The 6414-nt window shown below is 42.9% G+C and overlaps 3 non-coding genes across 3 annotated transcripts; 1 reads left to right on the top strand and 2 right to left on the bottom strand.

The window, feature by feature from the left end:
• Positions 1-906: 906 nt before the first annotated feature.
• Positions 907-981, bottom strand: Trnat-ugu (transfer RNA threonine (anticodon UGU)). Its single transcript has one exon. It is a non-coding gene; the product is annotated as a tRNA-Thr (tRNA).
• Positions 982-1333: 352 nt separating this feature from the next.
• On the bottom strand, positions 1334-1408 carry Trnat-ugu (transfer RNA threonine (anticodon UGU)). The gene has a single exon. It is a non-coding gene; the product is annotated as a tRNA-Thr (tRNA).
• A 1620-nt stretch (positions 1409-3028) lies between these two features.
• On the top strand, positions 3029-3103 carry Trnat-ugu (transfer RNA threonine (anticodon UGU)). Its single transcript has one exon. It is a non-coding gene; the product is annotated as a tRNA-Thr (tRNA).
• Positions 3104-6414: the final 3311 nt, after the last annotated feature.

Genomic DNA, 6414 nt, shown 5'->3' with positions numbered 1-6414 from the left:
CTTATCTGTTTGAATACTATCACGTTTTCCTTTAGTCACATTTTGCTCTCGTATGATCAGGTATTCGATTCTTTCCTTCATGAATTTCTAGCCTTTTTTACATGGTAGTTTCATTTAACTTCTTGGAAAACATTGCAATCTCACCATTGTTAATTTCTATTAAAATATGATCTTTGTATAGGCCACTACATTTTGTTCTTTATCTGTGATGTTTCCATTTGCTGCTCCGTTTCGTTTCTCTTAACACGTTTTCCGTGAGCGGGTCGAAGGTAAGTGGAATATACAGAAGCGCATTTGCAGTACTAAAATTCGCTTGCGAACAAGCTCATACTGTCAGCGCTCATAACAGAAAGATAGTTGCAGAATTATTACCCAAAGCAGCAATGGAATAGGCCTTTTGCGGAGCCTTCGTCAGTACTGGCGTGCCAAAGACAACATAAAGTTAGGAACAAAAACGTTGCCGGACTACAATGCTTTCCTTCCGAGCAACTGTTCTGTATGCACCTACAACGTTTGAAGTACATTGCAGCTTAATCCGTGAACTTTTTATTGATATACTTCCACAAGCGCTCTGAAGGCATCTGATTTTTCCCTCTCTATGTTGTTACGGGTAGTGTAATTCAAGAGTACTGCCGTCACACTGACGCAAAAGAAGGAGCAATGTTTCCGCTGTTTCATGAAACACGGTCGCCTATCACATTTCAGAGAAAGTTCCAAGGTGCCTATGGTCGAGATCCGCCAGACGCTAACAGCATGAAAGCATAGTATCAGTAACTATATATGACGGTAGTATCTGTTCTCGAAAGAACAGTTACCGTCGATGACCATGCAGCTTTGCTCGAAATGAAATGATAATTAAATAGACACCCTAGCTGCAAGCAGGCGTTGATACACTTCATTGGTGTGTGCCCCGACCGGGACTCGAACCCGGGATCTCCTGCTTACATGGCAGACGCTCTATCCATCTGAGCCACCGCGGGCACAGAGGATAGTGCGTCTGCAGGGACTTATCCCTTGCACGCTCCCCGTGAGATCCACATTCCCAACATGTCCACAACACTACATTCGTAGTGCGCCTAATAGATGTTTGCCCATCATACTCATTACTCGTGGCAGATTAATCTACCAAGTCCCGTACGAGTTCGGGCATAGCGTGTGCGTTCGCACAAGAAGGTCAAAGGCCGGGAACCCATATTTTTAACTATATATGACGGTAGTATCTGTTCTCGAAAGAACAGTTACCGTCGATGACCATGCAGCTTTGCTCGAAATGAAATGATAATTAAATAGACACCCTAGCTGCAAGCAGGCGTTGATACACTTCATTGGTGTGTGCCCCGACCGGGACTCGAACCCGGGATCTCCTGCTTACATGGCAGACGCTCTATCCATCTGAGCCACCGCGGGCACAGAGGATAGTGCGCCTGCATGGACTTATCCCTTGCACGCTCCCCGTGAGATCCACATTCCCAACATGTCCACAACACTACATTCGTAGTGCCCCTAATATATGTTTGCCCATCATACTCATTACTCGTGGCAGATTAATCTACCAAGTCCCGTACGAGTTCGGGCATAGCGTGTGCGTTCGCACAAGAAGGTCAAAGGCCGGGAACCCATATTTTTAACTATATATGACGGTAGTATCTGTTCTCGAAAGAACAGTTACCGTCGATGACCATGCAGCTTTGCTCGAAATGAAATGATAATTAAATAGACACCCTAGCTGCAAGCAGGCGTTGATACACTTCATTGGGGACATGTTGAAAATGTGTGCCCCGACCGGGACTCGAACCCGGGATCTCCTGCTTACATGGCAGACGCTCTATCCATCTTTTTTTTATTTTATTTTTTTATTTTTTTTTATTTATATCCATTTGAGCCACGGCGGGCACAGAGGATAGTGCGTCTGCAGGGACTTATCCCTTGCACGCTCCCCGTGAGATCCACATTCCCAACATGTCCACAACACTACATTCGTAGTGCGCCTAATAGATCTTTGCCCATCATACTCATGATGTAATGAGTATGATGGGCAAAGATCTATTAGGCGCACTACGAATGTAGTGTTGTGGACATGTTGGGAATGTGGATCTCACGGGGAGCGTGCAAGGGATAAGTCCCTGCAGACACACTATCCTCTGTGCCCGCGGTGGCCCAGATGGATAGAGCGTCTGCCATGTAAGCAAGAGAATCCCGGGTTCGAGTCCCGGTCGGGGCACACATATTCAGCACGTCCCCAATGAAGTGTATCAACGCCTGCTTGCAGCTAGGGTGTCTATTTAACTATCATTTCATTTCGAGCAAAGCTGCATGGTCATCGACGGTAACTGTTCTTTCGAGAACAGATACTACCGTCATATATAGTTAAAAATATGGGTTCCCGGCCTTTGACCTTCTTGTGCGAACGCACACGCTATGCCCGAACTCGTACGGGACTTGGTAGATTAATCTGCCACGAGTAATGAGTATGATGGGCAAACATCTATTAGGCGCACTACGAATGTAGTGTTGTGGACATGTTGGGAATGTGGATCTCACGGGGAGCGTGCAAGGGATAAGTCCCTGCAGACGCACTATCCTCTGTGCCCGCGGTGGCTCAGATGGATAGAGCGTCTGCCATGTAAGCAAGAGATCCCGGGTTCGAGTCCCGGTCGGGGCACACATATTCAACACGTCCCCAATGAAGTGTATCAACGCCTGCTTGCAGCTAGGGTGTCTATTTAACTATCATTTCATTTCGAGCAAAGCTGCATGGTCATCGACGGTAACTGTTCTTTCGAGAACAGATACTACCGTCATATATAGTTAAAAATATGGGTTCCCGGCCTTTGACCTTCTTGTGCGAACGCACTTGCTATGCCCGAACTCGTACGGGACTTGGTAGATTAATCTGCCACGAGTAATGAGTATGATGGGCAAACATCTATTAGGCGCACTACGAATGTAGTGTTGTGGACATGTTGGGAATGTGGATCTCACGGGGAGCGTGCAAGGGGTAAGTCCCTGCAGACGCACTATCCTCTGTGCCCGCGGTGGCTCAGATGGATAGAGCGTCTGCCATGTAAGCAGGAGATCCCGGGTTCGAGTCCCGGTCGGGGCACACATTTTCAACATTTCCCCAATGAAGTGTATCAACGCCTGCTTGCAGCTAGGGTGTCTATTTAATTATCATTTCATAGTATCAATAGTTTCAAAAGACGGGTAGTGTTGGTGAAGAGACGAAATGGTCGCCATGGAGTCAGTGACGACACTGCTGATGACCGTGTGTACAACGTTTCTGAGCATTGCGTGGAAAACCACGTGTTTGTTAGTCCCTGTAAAAAAACATACCGCTAAGTACCGCAGTGAAGATTTTTACACAACTGGCAGAATTTCCTAGAATACAAATTGCAACTCTTCGCAGCCAGATGACAGGGACACAAGCATATAGTTTGCAAGGAACATGCTGCAACGAGTCAATGCAGACAATTCTTACCTACATATTTTTTTCGATTAAAAGACTTTACAAATTTCCCAGAAAGTAAACAAGCGTGACGTTTTATTCGGTGTGATGACGGCGATACTTCACAAGGACATGTTGCCACTTTACTTTGCATCACAGTTCCAGGAAATTCAACGGCGGGTAGTGTTTCACGAATACCGTCCACCACCACATTGGGTGTGGGGGGGGCTACCTGTTTTGCCGCCCAAGGTGGCCGAGCGGTTCTAGGCGCTTAAGTCCGGTTCGAATCCTGCCTCGGGCATGGATGTGTGTGATGTCCATAGGTTAGTTAGGTTTAAGTAGTTGTAAGTTCTAGGGGACTGATGACCTAAGATGTTAAGTCCCATAGTGCTCAGAGCCGTTTGAACCATTTGAACCGAAAACACACATATGTTGATCACCAAATGGAAGTGAAATTAAAACATGCAATGTGACACATGGGGTTGAAACAACGCCATAAATCGGCCAGCTAGGGTACGAAGACTAACAAATACATCTCTAGGACCACAAACATGTGTTAACAGCGCTGGAAGTCGTAAGTAACGCCTAACGATACATTCAAAATACGGAACTTGTGCTACCTAAGTTGCTTCTAACCTAAAAAGACAACGAAAAACACGACGAAATGTAATATAGCAGAACATTTTATCCATCATATAATGCGTTTATTGTATGTATAGAAATAAAGATGCATTTCAGGCCACTGATGATGCTTCCCAAATAAAAGATACGAAACTCGTATGGCAAGAAACAAACTGCCTTCATTTAGTTGCATAGACGGTACATACCTCCACAAATTTACAGCAACTAAGGGAAAGACGGAAAAACACATAAAAATGGCGATTAATACAATTGTTTACACTTATTTACAAACTTCGATTCATAGAAGAAATTTTGTAGCCCACAGGCTTCCGTTACACAGAAGAAATGAAAAGAGAGCTTGAGTAGAAGATGAAGGAGTGCTGGAAAAATAGGAAATAGCAAGGAAAGAAGAATAGGCTGTTACGTGATCCTAGTTGGTCAATAGGAAAAAAGATGTTACTACTTTATAATGAGCTAACGGAGACTATTGGTCTCTTACACCAAAATAGTCACAAAATATTGTTGACAAAACCCCGAAATTGTTTTTCGAATCCACTGTGTATATACACGTAGCACCCCCTCTCCAGCTCTGCCAGCACACTAATTTTCATGCAGCGCCAGACGTCTTGTCCATGATGAAATTCACATTCTTAGGGTGTAAGTATCTGTATTAGATACTACCTGTTGTGCTGTTGAAATCATTGCACGACGGGCAAGTATCCAGGAAACCAGCATTCAGACCCCTTGGCAGACACTACGTCGTTTCACCAAACAACTAAAAGTAAATTCTGTAATGAATCCTCGAAAACAATGTAGGTGGTTCACATTTCCTTCGTTTTCCAATCCATAGTTGTGTTATATCTGTAATATCCCGGACGTAGACAGCATATTTAATAGTAAAACAGCCCTTTGTTTTCTTGTCTCTCTTCAGAAGTCTTGATAGATATAATATGCATGTTAAAAAGAAATTGAAAGATTAAATGTAAACGTTATACATAATTAAGTGTGCGCTACAGGAATCTTGGTGTTTGCAACGAACCTTTCCCTCGTGTCTCAATCAAAGTTATTCTGCAGGCGTCAACCCATGAACGCTACAGCAAACTCGTTGACCTCCGACGCTGCTCCCGAGCCATGAAGCTCATTGGCTTACTCGGTGCTCTAAACCCACTGCAAGGCATGGTGGCTCGCTGCATACATTGTGCCTCATTTACAGCATTACTAACGCTCGGTTAGCGGGTGCAATATCGTCCTGAGTGTAGTCTCACAAAAGCTGGATACTGGACGAGACTATTCGGCGTAATATTCGCTATTACGGTAGTTATAGTGATCTACTTGTCTGGTACGCTGTCCCATATTGATTATCGTATTCTCTTTGGAAGCCAGTACTGCTTCTGTTCAGTGGGCGTTTACCTGTGACCTCAAAAAACACAGTAAAATTAAGGTTAAAAAGAGTTGAAACATAGCATTAAAGTTACTTCGGGTGTCTTGATGCTCGTTCCACTAAAAATCTGAAGATTTAATTTGTGTTACCTGTTTAAGCTACATTTGTACTGGAAATGGTCAATCTTTCTTTCATTTTCTCTTAAGCTGCTAATTACACCATACTAGTAAACAACACGGTACATGAATAATTGACAAATAATTCCCTTATTCTTTCTACATATTTTATTATAGCTTGAATATCATTTCAGTTATGCAGTCACACAGATCAATATGAAATACGCATGTAAATTTTGCCTACACTCTAATTGTGATAATTCAAGGATAACGATGTTATTAAAATTTATTGAAAATCAGATAAATACGTGATTGAGATCACTGATATTACTATTTTTATGCATCTTGGAGTAGAGTTTCGGCAGGAGTTATATCATGTCTAGTATGTGTGAGCTGTAAGTAGGACTCCTTGTCGTCTGAATGTATATAGTGAATATTATATTAATGTGTAAGTAATAATTAAAAATGTCTAAGATAGAAGGCAACAGACTGCCATATTTCACTTAATCATTTACATGTAATTAAATGGAGCCTTCCAATCCCTTTTGCTTGGAGGAATCGTATTGACACCTGTGACAATGACGACAATGTAGTAGTAGTAGCAGCAGTAGTAGCTTTATTCATCCGTAGATCTCTTTTTGCAAGGATGATTAGTAACGTACAACTGACAGCAGATAAATAAAACATCGCATGTTATAATATCCATTTAAATGCATGTATAACACAGGGTGATTCAAAAAGGAAGGACAAATTTCAATTCCTTATTACAGGCAAACTATGAAAGATAAGTGTCTCTGGATACGTTCGCACAGATACTATACGATACATTCAACATCAGCACAATGTGTTGC

Source organism: Schistocerca nitens, chromosome 1 (genome assembly GCF_023898315.1).
Source record: "Schistocerca nitens isolate TAMUIC-IGC-003100 chromosome 1, iqSchNite1.1, whole genome shotgun sequence".
NCBI classification, from domain to species: Eukaryota; Metazoa; Arthropoda; class Insecta; order Orthoptera; family Acrididae; genus Schistocerca; species Schistocerca nitens.
Note: the sequence above shows the minus strand (reverse complement) of the source record. Positions and strands in the feature narration are given on the sequence as shown.